The 15,741-nt window shown below is 53.5% G+C and overlaps 1 long non-coding RNA gene across 2 annotated transcripts in view; it reads right to left on the bottom strand.

Moving 5' to 3' along the window:
- Nucleotides 1-61: 61 nt before the first annotated feature.
- The window catches only part of LOC132808755 (uncharacterized), a 50,781-nt gene continuing 35,101 nt past the window's right edge, over nt 62-15,741 (bottom strand). For both annotated transcript variants that reach the window (XR_009642144.1, XR_009642143.1), the window contains exons 2-3: nt 6,654-6,865; nt 62-144 (exon numbers count right to left, since the gene is read on the bottom strand). This is a non-coding gene — a long non-coding RNA (uncharacterized LOC132808755). The remainder of the gene's footprint in view (nt 145-6,653; nt 6,866-15,741) is intronic.

Raw genomic sequence — 15,741 nt, forward strand, 5'->3', positions numbered from 1 at the left:
AATTACAAACAGTAGACGCCCAAGGACAGAGCCCTGTGGAACACCACTCACCTTTGACTTCCAGGCAGAATATTTTCCTTCCACTACCACTCGCTGTCTTCTGTTGGCCAGCCAATTCTGTATCCAAACAGCTAACATAGATACCTGTGTTAAAATGAATGTTTTGTTTTAACAAATACGGAAATTGCTGGAAAAGCTCGGCAGGTCTGTCAGCATCCAGATGCTTTTTACATGATGTTGTTGTACCAGCCTCCACCACTTCCTCTGGCAGCTCATTCCATACGCACACCACCCTCTGTGTGAAAAGGTGTCCCTTAGGCCTCTTCAAAACCTTTCCCCTCTCACTTTCCACCAATGTCCTCTAGTTTTGAACGCCCCTAACCTGGGGAAAAACCTTGACTACAAACCCTATCCATGACCGTTCTGATTTTATAAACCTTTACTGCTGCGAAATGTGACTTCAATCAACACGAATGGCTGTACTTTCAGTCATCCTGGGCCTAAATTCTGAAATGCAACACTGACACCTCTTCCTTCTCCATCAAGTCACAATTCTAAACCAGTTTCATCAGTTTGTTCAGATATATTAGGAGACACTTCTGTGGGATTTACACCTAGACCTTTGTGCCCGGAGGTAGGGACACGAGCACCACTCGGCAATACCCATAAAGCTTTAACATTATTCTCCTGTGTGTTTGTTCATCAGCCTGTCCTGACATGCTGAGACATACCTCTGCAACAGGCAGGACATGAATCCACACCTTCTGGGCCAGAGCTAGGAACACTACCAAACAATGTCAGGAATTGGAATCAAACCCAGAGCCATGACTCAGAGACAGGGACACTACCCAGTACACTACTATACCCAGATTTTGGGTCACATTTTAAGGGGCAGCATTCAGCTCGGTATGGATTTATTATAAGCAGGTTACCATTACTGAACTACACAAAACATTTTGTTTTGTTGAACAAGTGCAAGATCGAAATTAACTATGAACATCTTTAATCGCTATTATCTGTAGTCTGCAATATTAGGGACAGAAATCCGGCAGACATACTCTGCCCAGTGAAGGCTCTCAAAAATAGATAGTTATTACTGAACACCAGACACGGAGAAAGACCATAATTTCTGGTCCCAAAACACCGATCAGTATAACCCAACTCTCACGTGTGTCTGCCCTCTGCCTAAAACCATGAAATGATACCAGGCAGCTGATTACTGTCCAGCCTCTCCTCCACACTGACTGTGTCTGCAATCCGTCTCTCCTCCGCCTAACCACACAAGGCAAACCAAGCTCAGGGTCTTTGTGAAAATCAAGGCCGGAGTGTGCAGGCCTCCTGGAGAGGGGTGGGCATTTTAAAATTAAACGGGGAAGGTGAGGAGGTGGTAATATCACTCACTGGCCGAGGCGTGGCAGATGGATTTAAGTTTGGATTAATGCGAGGTATTGGATTTGGTAAATCCAACAAGAGCAGGACCTGGACAATTAAACGCAGGGCCTTTGGCAGTGTTGTAGGACAGAGACGAAGGCCGTCAGGTATAATTCTTTAAAAGTTGCATCTCATATAAATAATGTGGTTAAGAAGGTGTTTAACACAATTGTCTTCAATGGTCAGACCTTTGAGTATCGGAATTAGGACGTCATGTTGTGGCTGTACAGGACATTGGTGAGACCTCTACCGGAATACTGTGTCCAGTCTGGACATCCTGCCCACTCATTCCATAGGCACACCACCCTCTGGGTGAAAAAGCTGCCCTTAGGTCACTTTTAAATGTTTCCCCTCTTACAACTATATCCTCTAGTTTTGGTGTCCACCACACTTATAAAATACATTGACTATTCACTTTGATATTATTGATTTTGATATTATTAAGCTGGAGAGGGTTCAGAAGAGTTTAACCTGGATGTTGCTGGAAATGGAGGGATTGAGCTATAAGGAGAGGCTGAATAGGTTGGGACATTTTTCACTGGAGAGTGTGAGATGGAGGGGTAAGTTTGCAGATGTTTATAAAGTGATGAGGGGTACAGATAAGCTGAAGGGCTGATGTCTTTTCCCTAGAGTTAGGGATTCAAAACGGAGGGATATTTTAACGTGCGAGGAAAAAAGATTTACAAAAGTCAGGAAAGGTAATTATTTTAGACAGAAGCTGGCTTGTGTGTGGAATGAACTTGCAGAGCATGTCGAGAAAGCAGGGACAGTTACAACGTTTAAAGGACATTTAGATCAGTACATGGATAAGACATCAGTTTGGATGGTGCTGTGAGCAGCTGCCCTCTCCCTCCCCCTCTCTGAATGAATCCCTGTTGGTTTTCACCCTCTGCCAATGCCTGTGCAGTGGCGTGTGGAGGCCAGCAGAGGGAGGCATTGCATCACTTTCAGCACCACAGAGACTGCCAGACCTGCCCCACACAGAGACACACAGATACACACACAGCAATTGTTAGGACACAACATTGAGCTCTTCTGGTAATTTAAACTAAACATAAATAAATGCTCAATTCGCCTCATAAACTGTTGAAATGTGAGTGACAGAGAACTCCCAAATTCCACTGTTTAAATAAAAACAACAATGTAGTTTTTAACACTGAAAGTGAACTGAAAGAGACCCTCTATCTCTTAACTGCTTATAACCCGACCCAGCTCTACAGCAATATACTGTTTCTGGGTCTGCCATCCTCTCATATCACAGTGACTTGTAAGCTCTCAGTTCAGAGCAGCATTCACCCTCGCTTAAAGGTACAGTACACACTTTCACCTTCATCCCATTACACTCTGATGAATATAGATAAGTGGAACCTATCCGGATTTCTCTTGCTCTGTGGTTTGTCAATATTTCATCTACTCTGTCTCGTATGTGTTAGGACTTTTGTTATTCCATTGACAGTATGTCATTATTCGATTCTGTCCTTGGGAATATATCAGTATTTCACTTGCTCACACTCCTGTGTGTGGGTCAGGATTTCAGATGTTTCATGGGGACTGTGACACTATGACAATCTCAATGTTTGTAAATGGTACCAAACCTGCAAGAATTGTAAAGTCTATGTCTGGCTGGAAGGAGACAGAGGGTAGTAGTTGATGGATTATGTTCATCTTGGAGCGCAGTTACTAGCGGTGTACCACAAGGATCTGTTTTGGGACCATTGCTTTTTGTTATCTTTATAAATGATCTAGAGGAAGGACTTGAAAGCTGGGTAAGCAAGTTTGCGGATGACACGAAAGTCGGTGGAGTTGTGGATAGTGAGGAAGGAAGTGGTAGGTTACAGCGGGATATAGATAAGTTGCAGAGCTGGGCGGAAATGTGGCAAATGGAATTCAATGTAGCTAAGTGCGAAGTCGTTCACTTTGGTAGGAATAACAAGATGATGGATTACTGGGCTAATGGTAGGCTACTTGGTAGTGTAGATGAGCAGAGGGATCTTGGTGTCTATGTACACAGATCTCTGAAAGTTGCCACCCAGGTAAATAGTGCTGTGAGGAAGGCATATGGTGTACTGGGCTTTATTGGCAGAGGAATTGAGTTCCGGAGTCCTGAGGTCATGTTGCAGTTGTATAAGACTCTGGTGAGGCCTCATCTGGAGTATTGTGTGCAGTTTTGGTCGCCATACTATAGGAAGGATGTGGAAGCTTTAGAACGAGTGCAGAGGAGGTTTACCAGGATGTTGCCTGGAATGGTAGGAAGATCGTATGAGGAAAGGCTGAGGCACTTGGGGCTGTTCTCATTGGAGAAGAGAAGGTTTAGGGGAGATCTGATAGAAGTGTATAAGATGATTAGTGGTTTAGATAGGGTAGATACTAAGAACCTTTTACCGCTAATGGAGTCAGGTGTTACTAGGGGACATAGCTTTAAATTAAGGGGTGGTAGGTATAGGACAGATGTTAGGGGTAGATTCTTCACACAGCGGGTTGTGAGTTCATGGAATGCCCTGCCCGTATCAGTGGTGAACTCTCCTTCTTTATGTTCATTTAAGCAGGCATTGGATAGGCATTTGGAAGTTATTGGGCTAGTATAGGTTAGGTAGGACTCGGTCGGCGCAACATCGAGGGCCGAAGGGCCTGTACTGCGCTGTATCCTTCTATGTTCTATGTTCTATGACAGTGTGGAACTCTAACAGGACAGTGACACACTGGTAGACGGGGATCAATGCAGGGCAGTGTGAGGTGATGCACTTTGGTATGAAAGATAAAGAAAGACAATTTAAAACAGGCTGTGCCGTTATAAAGGGGCTGCAGGAACAGAGAGCGCTGGGTGTATATGAACACAGATTGTTGAAGATGTCAGGACAAGTGGGGAGAGCAGTAACTATCACAGATTAGTGTCAGTATCTGAGCTGTTTATAGGGGGCGGTGAGGGAGGGAGCCGCCGTGCTCCCTTCCTGGGAGGCGGTGGTGACGATGTGTTGTGAGCCCACCCTGTTGCCCCCCGAGACCGTGGGGATTCCATTTGTACCAACTCGACACAGAAGGGAGATGGCATCAGGGCCACGGCTTCTAAGTTGTGCCGGGGGGAAACGGAACTGCCAGTGGGTTTAAAGTGAGAATTGCCCCTCACTGAACATTGCTCCTTACTCGGTCGGTGGGACGTGGATGTTTCAGAATCCCCACATGAGGCTTCCAGGGTCGTGCCAGGGCCCTCCCCACATGGCGGGGGGAGAGGGGGCGAGGGAATGGATATTGGGCACTCCACCACCGGCTTGGCCCTTTCTGTCCGACTGCAAGCTGTTTCTCCTGGAATGGGAGAAAGGGAGGGTTGGAGTGGGTGGCCCTGCTGTTAGTGCCGGTGTACATGGGGGACATGGGGAGGGGCTCGGATGGAGTCAGTCCACAGGGTTGTATCCATGAAGTGTTATGAGTGTGAAGGGTAAAGTGGAGGGAGGGAGTGAGAGAGAGGGAGAGAGAGCGGAAGAGAGGTTGGGGAGAGAGAGAGAGGGTGGTGAGGTGTGGCGGGGGGGGGGGGGGGGAGGGGAAGGTGCCATAACAGATATACAGTGAGCAGAGAGAATACAGTGACCCTTACCCTGACAGAGTGGGGAAGGTTATTGATGCTTGTCCTGTATTGCTGGACATTTCTGCAGACCGCAGATACTGCACTGAGCTGGGTGGGGAGCTCAGACCATGCTCAGTGGGTCTGGTGGTGTGGCTCCCTCTGGGAAGAGAATGGTCACCCTCTGTACAAGCCCATCCACCAGAACCGCCGTGGCACCAGTGCCAGGGGTCACAGAATACCGAGGGGCACGCATGATGGGTGGGAGAATCGGGCTAGTATTGAATGAGAGGGACACCATGGGTAGTTAATGAGGTGAGTTCAACACGATAGCACCAAGAAATTAGCACAGCCTCGTGTGGATGATCCTTCTATTCCTGGGGCCGCACGGTGGCACAGTGGTTAGCACTGCTGCCTCACAGCGCCATAGACCCGTGTTCAATTCATGCCTCAGGCGATTGACTGTGTGGAGTTTGCACATTCTCCCCGTGGGTTTCCTCCGGGTGCTCCGGTTTCCTCCCACAGTCCAAAAATGTGCGGGTCAGGTGAATTGGCCATGCTAAATTGCCCGTTGTGTTAGGTAAGGGGTAAATGTAGGGGTATGGGTGGGTTTCACTTCGGCGGGTCAGTGTGGACTTGTTGGTCTGAAGGGCCTGTTTCCACACTGTAAGTAATCTAATCAATGCACTGGGGTGGTGTAGACAGTCCTACATGCTAGCAGGATAACTGCTCCTGGGTTACAGCTTAATTCACGGGTGATCACTGCACAGGTTTCTGTGCTGGTCAGACTGAGTCTGGCTGAGGTTTATAGATAATACAATGATGTGGGATGTGCAGCTCCCCGTGCTGTATGGATATGTAGCCTGTGCACAGTACATCATGTTGGGAGAATGGATAGAGGGGAAAGGTGATGGACAGGTCACAGAGTTCCCCGGAACGTTCTGTCCGACATTCTATAACTGACATTCCCCGGAACGTTCTGCCCCCGACATTCTAAAACTGACATTCCCCGGAACGTTCTGTCCCTGACGTTGTTTGTTTGTGAACGGCCGGACGTCAGTGAATTGAACAAACGATAAGATCCCGAGGGAAGAGATCCCGTTCCAGGGAGAAGGAGGCACTGTTCCGAAGGCCCCTCAGGCTGTTAAAGGGGTGAATACGTTTTTCCCTGCGTTTACATTTCTCCACGACACAGGATCAACCACAATTTAGACCAAAATACAGAAATTCCCAAACTCCGTTTGTCTTCAGGAAACTGGGAGAGAATCCTTCAGGACAGCAACGTTCCCACCCTCCGTATTAGGAACTGGGAAGGAGTGACCTGTGTCTGCTCTCGAGTGATCGAGTGTGTGGGAATGTTCTAGAAACCATCTGTCCTTATGGATGTGTCTCTTTGTGTTTGGGGAGGGAGGGTTTCTTGTGGTTTATGTCATATTTTTGTCAGTAATTCCGACCTTCCCATTTGTTATTCCAGCTCCAATTATTTTAATAAATCCCTGAATATAGGGACACATTTGAAAATCTCACTGGGTCCCTGATCAAACGGGTCCCTTTGCCTCCAGGCTGATGGATAATGGGTTTGTTTTCCTTCCTCACAGTTAACGTAGTGACCATCTACGTCCTGCTTTATAAAGATTGTGGATTGTCTCCATGTGTCAGACGTTACCTGGGGGCCATGGCAGCGGCGGATCTCCTGGTCATTATCCTCGACCTGATCCTGAGACACATTCCCATTGTTTATCGGGAACAGTTTTATTTCCTGTACTCCGTCCCGTGTGTAATATCCACGCCGTCCTGCTTTATGCAGCCACTGACTGCTCTGTCTGGTTCACCGTCACTTTCACCTTTGATCGGTTTGTGGCCATTTGTTGCCAGAAGCTGAAAAGTAAATATTGCAGTGAGAAAACGGCGGCTGTGGTTCTGGGAGCAGTGATTGTGCTGAGCTGTTTAAAGAACATTTCCTGGTATTTTATGCTCACGGCTCGGTATGTGCTGGGGAACGGCCCCTGGTTTTGTGATGTAACAGACGCTGTTCGAGTCTCCAGGGTCTGGGTCACAATCGAGTTCCTCCACCACATTCTAACCCCGTGTGTCCCATTTCTCCTGATTCTGCTGCTCAATGTTCTCACCGTCAGACACATTTTAGTGACCAGCAGAGCCCGCAGGAGACTCCGCGCTCACACCAATGGGGACGCTCAGTCTGACACAGAAATGAGAAACCGAAAAAAATCCATCATTTTACTGTTTGTGATCTCGGCCAATTTCATCCTGTTATGGTCAACGTTAATGCTGTATTCTATATGGAGACGGATGTGGCGGATTGTGTATACCCCTGTGTATCTCCATTACTTTGTGCAGGAATTGGGCTTCATGCTGCAGCTCCTCAGTTGCTGCACAAACACCGCAATTTATGCCGTGACCCAGACTAAGTTCAGGCAGCAGCTGAAGAATGTGCTGAAATATCCCTTCACCCAAATCCATCCATCCATCAAATTCCCTCATTAATCACACCATCCGGGATTTTCTCATTTCAGTTCAGTGTTTCAGCGATGGAGCAGCCTGTCGCTATGGTAACAGACTGTGGGGAGCGCTGGTTTGTCCATCCTTATCCCACAGCGGGGTTACTGGGAAACATTTCAATGTTTCTCTCAACTCAGGGGCCAGTGAGAAAAGGCACATCCCACTGACTGTATCCATCACTTCCATTTGTAACCAATAAAAATGTGGATGAAAGCGTGCCGAGCAGCAGAGGGACCGATGTTGTTGTGTGTCTTTGTGTTGGAGAAGCTGGGCTGGAGAGAGACAGACTCAGCCCAAAGTCCTGGTCCTCAGGGAAGGGGAGGGCACCGCGCCCTGAGCTCAGGAGCTGGGGTTAACTCCCTCTGTTCCCCCCACTGGGCCTGGCCTCCCCATTACCTCTCTCCTACTCTTTCTGCTCAATTCTCTCTCTCTCTCTCTCTCATCACCCCTCCTCTTCACACTCCCTTGTTTCCCCTCTCACACACAATCCCCCCAACCCCGGTTTCTCCACCTGCCCACATCTTCCCTATCCCCTCACCCTCACTCTCTCTGTCCTGCTGTCTCTGTCTCCCTCCAGCAGTTCCATCTCTACCCCATTTTCCACTCCTCCTACCTCCCACATCTCACCCCCCGCCAACACGCAGCCTCACGACCAACCAACCCCGCACCCCCCAGTCTCTGGTTCAGAGGGAGAGGGAAGGACCAGGGGGACAGAATGTGTCTGAGACAGGGGGAGGGAGGGACAGGAGGGAGAGAGATTCAGTCAGAGAGAAACGGAGGAAACTGGGGGAGTGAGAGAGAGACTGATTGAGGGGGGTCAAGAGTGAGAGAAGGTGGAGGGAGAGTGAAGGAGAGGGGGGAAGAGAGAGGGGGCAAGGGAGAGATAGGGTGAGATAGGGGAGTTTGAGAGATGGGATGGAGGTAGTGGAGGGAATGTCAAGAGGGAGGGAGAGGGCGAAAGAGGGGATGGGAGAGAGAGGGAGCGCGAGGGGAGAGGAAAAAGGAGGGAGAGGGCGAGAGATAGGAGGGACGGAGGGGAGGGAGAGAGAGGGGGAGAGGTTGAGAGAGGGAGGATGAAACAGTGGAGTGAGGGAGTGGAGGGCAAGAGAGAGGAGCACGAGAGGGAGGGAGAGTGGGAGAGGGAGGAGAGAGAGGGGGAGGGCGAGAGTGAGGAGGATGAGAGAGGAGACGGCAAGAGAGGGGAGACCGAGAGACGAGAGAGAACGGAGGGGAGGGTGAGACGGGGGGGAGGGCAAGAAAAGAGGGAGGGTGTGAGAGGGGGAGGGCGAGAGATGGGGAGGGCAAGAGAGCGCAGTGCACGAGAGGCGAGAGGAAGGTGAAGGCGAGAGGGAGGGAGAGAGTGAAAGAGGGGAGGGCGAGAGAGGGAGGAGAGGGAGGGTGGGCAAGAGGGAGGGCGAGGGCGAGAGGGAGGGGGAGGGCGAGATAGCGGTGTGCGAGAGAGGGGGAGGGTGAGAGAAGGGATGGTGTGAGAGGCGATGGTGAAAGAGGGGAGGGAGGCGATGGCGAGAGAGGGGAGGGGGTAAGAGAGGGGAGGGAGAGAGAGGAAAGCGAGAGAGGGGAAGGAGAGAGAGAGGAGGGTGAGATAGGGGAGGGAGGGGAGGGTGCGAGGAAGGGAGAGGGCGAGAGAGGATAGGGCGAGAGAGAGGGTGGGCGAGAGTGGGCAAGGAGGGAGGGGAGGGCGTGAGGGAGGGTGAGGGCATGAGAGGGAAGGGAGGGAAGGAGAGGGCGAGAGAGGAGAGGCATGAAGGGGAGGGCGAGAGAGGGGAGGGAAGAGAGGGCGAGAGGAATGGAGAGGGCTAGAGAGGAGGGCGAGAGAGGGGAGGGGGAGGGAAGGGTGAGAGTGGGGAAGGAGGTAGGGGAGGCTGAGAGGGAGGGAGAGGGAGAGAGAGGGGAGGGAGAGGAGGGCGAGAGGAAGGGAGAGAGTGAGTGAGCCGATGGGAGAGAGGGGGAGCGCGAGTGGGGGCAAGAGAGGGGGAGGGTAAGAGAGGGGGAGAGGGAGGGGAAGGCAATATGGATGGAGGTGAGGGAGGATGGGGAGGGCGAGAGAGGGGACCGTCAGAGAGGGGAAGGAGGGAGGGGAGGCCGAGAGGGAGGGAGAGGGCGAGACAGGGAAGGGAGGGAGGGGAGAACAAGAGAAAGGGAGAGTTTGAGAGAGTGGATGGTAGAGAGGGGGAGCGCGAGTGAGGGGGGTAAGAGAGGGGGAGGGTGAGAGAGGTGGAGAGGGAGGGGAAGGCAAGATGGATGGAGAGTGCAAGAGAGAGGTGAGGGAGGGTGGGGAGGGCGAGAGAGAGGGAGAGGGAGCGGAGGGTGAGAGAGGGGAGGACGAGAAGGGGACAAAGAGAAGGGGACAGAGAGAGGGGGACAGAGAGTGGGGGGAAAAGAGAGGGGACAGAGAGAGGGGAACAGTGAGAGTGGAGACAGACAGAGGGGGATAAAGAGAGGGTGACAGAGAGATGGGGCAGAGAAAGGTGGACAGTGAGAGGGGAACAGAGAGAAGGGGACAGAGAGAGTGGGACAGAGAGAGTGCGACAGAGAGAGTGGGACAGAGAGAGGGGGACAGAGAGTGGGGGACAGAGAGTGGGGGACAGAGATTGGGGGACAGAGCGAGGGGGACAGAGAGAGGGGGACAGAGAGAGGGGGACAGAGAGAGGAGGACAGCGAAACCGGGGATCGAGAGAGGGGAACAGAGAGAAGGGCACAACGGAAGGAAACAGAGAGAAGGGAACAGAGAGGGGGATAGAGAGGGTGATAAAGAGAGAGGGGGGCAGAGAGAGGGGAATAGAGAGAGGGGAACAGAGGGGGAGACAGAGAGAGGGGGTACAGAGAGAGTCGAACAGAGAGAGGGGGACAAAGGGAGGCGAACAGAGAGAGGGGGACAAAGGGAGGCGAACAAAGAGGGGGCACAGAGAGAGGCGAACAGAGAGAGGGGGACAGAGAGAGGGGAACAGAGAAAACGGGACAGAGAGAAAGGGGGACAGAGAGAAGGGGACAGAGAGATGGGACAGAGAGAGGAGGACAGTGAGTGGGAACAGAGAGAGGAGTGACCGAGAGAGTGGGGACAAACTTGGGGGACAGACAGAGGGGGATATAGAGAATGGAACAGAAAGAAGGGGACAGAGAGAGGGGGTAAGAGAGAGGGGGCAGAGAGATTTGGGATAGTGAGAAGGGGACAGAGAGAGGTAGGACAGAGAGAGGGACAGAGAGGGGGGCAGACTGAGGGGGCAGAGTGGAAGACTCAGAGGGGGACAGGCAGAGGGGGACATAGAGAGGGGAACAAAGAGAGGCGAACAGTGAGAGGGGCAGAGAGGAGGACAGAGAGAGGGGGACAGAGAGAGGGGCACAGAGAGAGGGGGACATGGAGAGGAGAACAGAGAGAAGGACACAGACCGGGACAGAGAGGGGGGCAGAGAGCGGGGACAGAGCGACGGGGTACAGAGAGAGGGGGGACAGAGAGCAGGGGGACAGAGAGAGGGGGGACAGAGAGAGGGGGGACAGAGAGAGGTTAATAGAGTGAGAAAACAGAGAGTGTGGGACACAGGGGGGACATAAAGGCGGGCACGGAGACACGGGGACAGAGAGAGGAGGACAGAGAGAGGAGGGACAGAGAGTGGGGACAGAGAGAGGGGTGACAGAGAGAGTGGGGACAGATTTGGGGGACAGACAGAGGAGGAAAGAGTAAGGGGAACAGAATGGAGGGGACAGAGAGAGGGGGTTAAGAGAGTGGGGACAGAGAGATGGGGATAGATAAGGGGAACAGAGAGAAGGGGACAGAGAAAAGGGGACAGAGAGAAAGGGGAACAGAGAGAAGGGGACAGAGAGAGGGGATGGACTAGGGGGACAGACAGAGGGGGGAAGAGAGAGGGGATCAGAAAGGAGGGGACAGGGAGAGGGGGTAAGAGTGAGGGGCAGAGAGAGTGGGGACAGAGAGAGAGGGTGACAGAGAGAGAGGGTGACAGAGAGAGGGGAGACAGACAGAGCGGGCTCGAGAGAGGGGAACGGAGAGAAGGGCACAACAGAAGGAAACAGAGAGAAGGGAACAGAGAGGGGACAGAGAGAGGGTGATAAAGAGAGAGGGGACAGAGAGAGAGGGACAGAGAGAGGGGGTAAGAGAGAGGGGAACAGAGGGGGAGACAGAGAGAGGGGGACGGAGAGTGTCGAACAGAGAGAGGGGGACAAAGGGAGGCGAACAGAGAGAGGGGAACAGAGAGAGGAGGACAGTGAGTGGGAACAGAGAGAGGAGTGACCGAGAGAGTGGGGACAAACTTGGGGGACAGACAGAGGGGGATAGAGAGAGTGGAACAGAAAGAAGGGGACTGAGAGAGGGGGGTAAGAGAGAGGGGGCAGAGAGATTTGGGATAGTGAGAAGGGGACAGAGAGAGGTAGGACAGAGAGAGGGACAGAGAGGGGGGCAGACTGAGGGGGCAGAGTGGAGGACTCAGAGGGGGACAGGCAGAGGGGGACATAGAGAGGGGAACAAAGAGAGGCGAACAGAGATGGGGGACAGAGAGAGGGGGACAGAGAGAGGGGGACAGAGAGAAGGGGACAGAGAGAAGGGGACAGAGAGAGGGGGACAGAGAGAAGGGGACAGAGAGAAGGGGACAGAGAGAAGGGGACATGGAGAGGAGAAGAGAGAGAAGGACACAGACCGGGACAGAGAGAGCGGCAGAGAGCGGGGACAGAGAGATGGGGTACAGAGAGAGGGGGGACAGAGAGAGGGGGGACAGAGAAAGGTTAATAGAGTGAGAAAACAGAGAGTTTGAGACACGGGGGGGACATAAAGGGGGGCACGGAGACACGGGGACAGAGAGAGGAGGGACAGAGAGAGGGGGGACAGAGAGAGGGGGGACAGAGAGAGGGGGGACAGACAGAGGAGGAAAGAGTAAGGGGAACAGAAAGGAGGGGACAGAGAGAGGGGGTTAAGAGAGGGTGCACAGAGAGAGGGTGGAGAGAGAGGGGGGACAGAAAGACGGGGGCAGAGAAAAAAGGGGGACAGAGAGGGGGACAGTGAGAACGGGTGAATGAGGGGGACAGAGAGAGGGGGGTAACAGAGTGGGACAGAGAGAGTGGGGACAGAGAGAGAGGGGGACAGAGAGTGGGGACAAACTTGGGGGACAGACAGCGGGTGAAAGAGTAAGGCGAACAGAAAGGAGGGGACAGGGAGAGGGGGTAAGAGAGAGGGGCAGCGAGATTTGGGACAGAGAGAGGGTGACAGAGAGAGAGTGACATTGAGAGGGTGACAGAGAATGGGGGACAGACAGAGGGAGGACAGAGAGAGGGACAGAGCAGGGTGCAGACTGAGGGGGCAGAGTTGGGTACAAATGGGGGGACAGAGAGAGGGAGACAGAGAGAGAGGAACAGAGAGAAGGGGACAGACAGAGGGGGCAGAGAGAGGGGGACAGAGAGAATGGGGACAGAGAGAGGGCGCACAGAAGGGGGACAGAGAGAGAGGAACAGAGAGAAGGGGACAGAGAGAAGGGTCAGAGAGAGGGGTCAGAGAGAGGGGGACAGAGAGAAAGGGACAGGGAAAGAGGTTGGACAGAAATTGGGGACAGAGAGGGGGGTAAGTGGAGAGGGTGGACAGAGAGAGGGAACATAGAGAGGGGGATAGAGAGAAGGAGACAGAGAGAGGGAGGACAGAGAGCGGGGGATAAAGAGAGGGGGGACAGGGAGAGGGGTACAAAGAGAGGGTCAGAGAGATGGGATAGACAGAGAGGAACAGAGAGTGGGGCTACAGAGAGAGGGGACCAGAGAGAGTGGGATAAGGAGAGGGGGACCAGAGAGAAGGGGACAGAGAGAGGGGGACAGAGGGAAGGGGACAGAGAGAAGGGGATAGAGAGAGGGGGATAGAGTGAGGGGAACAGAGAGAAGGGGACAGAGAGAAGGGGACAGAGAGAGGGGAGAAAGTTACGATGACAGAGAGGAGGTGGACAGAGAGTGGGGAACCGAGAGAGGGGGGCAGGGAGAGGGGAGACAGAGGGAGAGGGGAGACAGAGAGAGAGGGGAGAGAGAGAGCGGGAACAGAGAGAAGGTGGACAGAGAGAGGGGGCACAGAGAGAGAGGGGACTGAGAGAGTGGGGAGAGAGAGAGAGGGGGGACAGAGAGAGCGGAACAGAGAGAAGGGGACAGAGAGAGTGGGGACAGAGAGAGGGGTGCATGAGAGTGAGGCAAATAGAGTGGGGACAGAGAAAGGGGAACAGAGATAAGGAGACAGAGAGTGGGGACAAACTTGGGGGACAGACAGAGGGTGAAAGAGTAAGGGGATCAGAAAGGAGGGGACAGAAAGAGGGGGGGTAAGAGTCAAGGGGACAGAGAGAGGGTGACAGACAGAGCATGACATTGAGAGTAGGACAAAGAATGGCGGACAGATAGAGGGAGGATAGAGAGAGGGACAGAGCAGGGTGCAGACTGAGGGGGCAGAGTTGGGTACAAATGGGGATACAGAGAGAGGGAGAAAGAGAGAGAGGGCACAGACAGAATGGGGACAGAGAGAGGGGGCAGAGAGAGGGAGACAGAGAGAGAGGAACATAGAGAAGGGGGGGCAGAGAGGGGGGGAAAGAGAGAAGGGGACAGGGAGAGAGGTTGGACAGAAAGGGGAGACAGGAGGGGGAATGGAGAGGGTGGACAGAGAGAGGGGAACATAGAGAGGGGGACAGAGAGAGGGCGGACAGAGAGAGGGCGGACAGAGAGAGGTGGACAGAGAGAGGGGGACAGAGAGAGGGCGATAGAGAGAGGGGGACAGAGAGAGGGGGCAGAGAGAGGGGGACAGAGAGAGGGGGGACAGAGAGAGGGGGGACAGACAGAGGGGGATAAAGAGAGGTGGGACAGCGAGAGGGGTACAAAGGGAGGTTCAGAGAGATGGGACAGAGAGAGAGGAACAGAGAGCGGGGGTACAGAGAGAGGGGACCAGAGAGAGAGTTGGATAAGGAGAGGGGGAGCAGAGAGAAGGGGAGAGAGAGAGAGAGGGGGACAGAGGGAGGGGGACAGAGAGAAGGGGACAGAGAGAGGGGAGAAAGTTACGAGGACAGAGAGGGGGTGCACAGAGTGTGGGGAACCGGGAGAGGGGGGCAGCGAGAGGGGGGACAGAGAGAGGGGGGACAGAGAGAGGGGGGCACAGAGAGAGGGGACACAGAGAGGGGGAACAGAGAGATTGACAGAGAGAGAGGAGTCAGAGAGAGGGGGACAGAGAGAGGGGGTCGGAGAGAAGGGAGACACAGAGAGAGGAGGGACAGAGAGATAGGGACAGAGAGGGGGGTGCAGACAAGGGGACAGAGCGAGAGTGGACAGAGAGAGTTGGGACAGAGTGAGGGTAACAGAGAGAGCGGAACAGAGGGGGAGACAGAGAGAGGGGGTACAGCGAGAGTCGAACAGAGAGGGGGGGACAGAGAAAGGGGGACAGAGAGAGTGCAACAGAGTAAGTGGGACAGAGGGAGGGGACAGAGTGAGGGGGACAGAGAGAGGGGGACAGAGAGAGGGAGACAGAGAGAGGGCAACAGAGTGAGGGGGACAGAGGGAGGGGACAGAGAGAGGGGGACAGAGAGAGGGGGACAGAGAGAGAGAGGAACAGAGAATGCGGGACAGAGATACGGGGATAGAGTGAGGGAAACAGAGAGAAGGGGATAGAGAGAGTGTGGACGGAGAGAGAGGGACAAAGAGAGGGGACAGAGAGAGGGGAACAGCGAGAGTGGAGACAGACAGAGGGGGCTCGAGAGAGAAGGGCACAACAGAAGGAAACAGAGAGAAGGGAACAGAGAGGGGACAGAGAGAGGGGGGACAGAGAGAGGAGTGACAGAGAGAGGGAGACAGAGAGAGGGGGGACAGAGAGAGGGGGCAGAGAGAGGGGGACAGAGAGGCATTAATAGAGTGAGAAAACAGAGTGTGGGACATGGGGGAACATAAAGTGGGGCACAGAGACACGGGGACAGAGAAAGGGGACAGAGAGAAGGGGACAGAGAGATGAGACAGAGAGAGGAGGACAGTGAGTGGGGACAGAGAGAGGAGTGACAGAGAGAGTGGGGACAAACTTGGGGGACAGACAGTGGGGGACAGAGAGAGGGGGTACAGAGAGAGGGAGACAGAGAGAGGGAGACAGAGAGTGGGGGACAGAGAGGCGTTAATGGAGTGAGAAAACAGAGTGTGGGACACGGGGGGAACATAAAGTGGGCACAGAGACACGGGGACAGAGAGAGGGGGACAGAGAGAGGAGGACAGAGAGA

The sequence above is a fragment of the Hemiscyllium ocellatum genome (genome assembly GCF_020745735.1).
Source record: "Hemiscyllium ocellatum isolate sHemOce1 chromosome 38 unlocalized genomic scaffold, sHemOce1.pat.X.cur. SUPER_38_unloc_1, whole genome shotgun sequence".
NCBI classification, from domain to species: Eukaryota; Metazoa; Chordata; class Chondrichthyes; order Orectolobiformes; family Hemiscylliidae; genus Hemiscyllium; species Hemiscyllium ocellatum.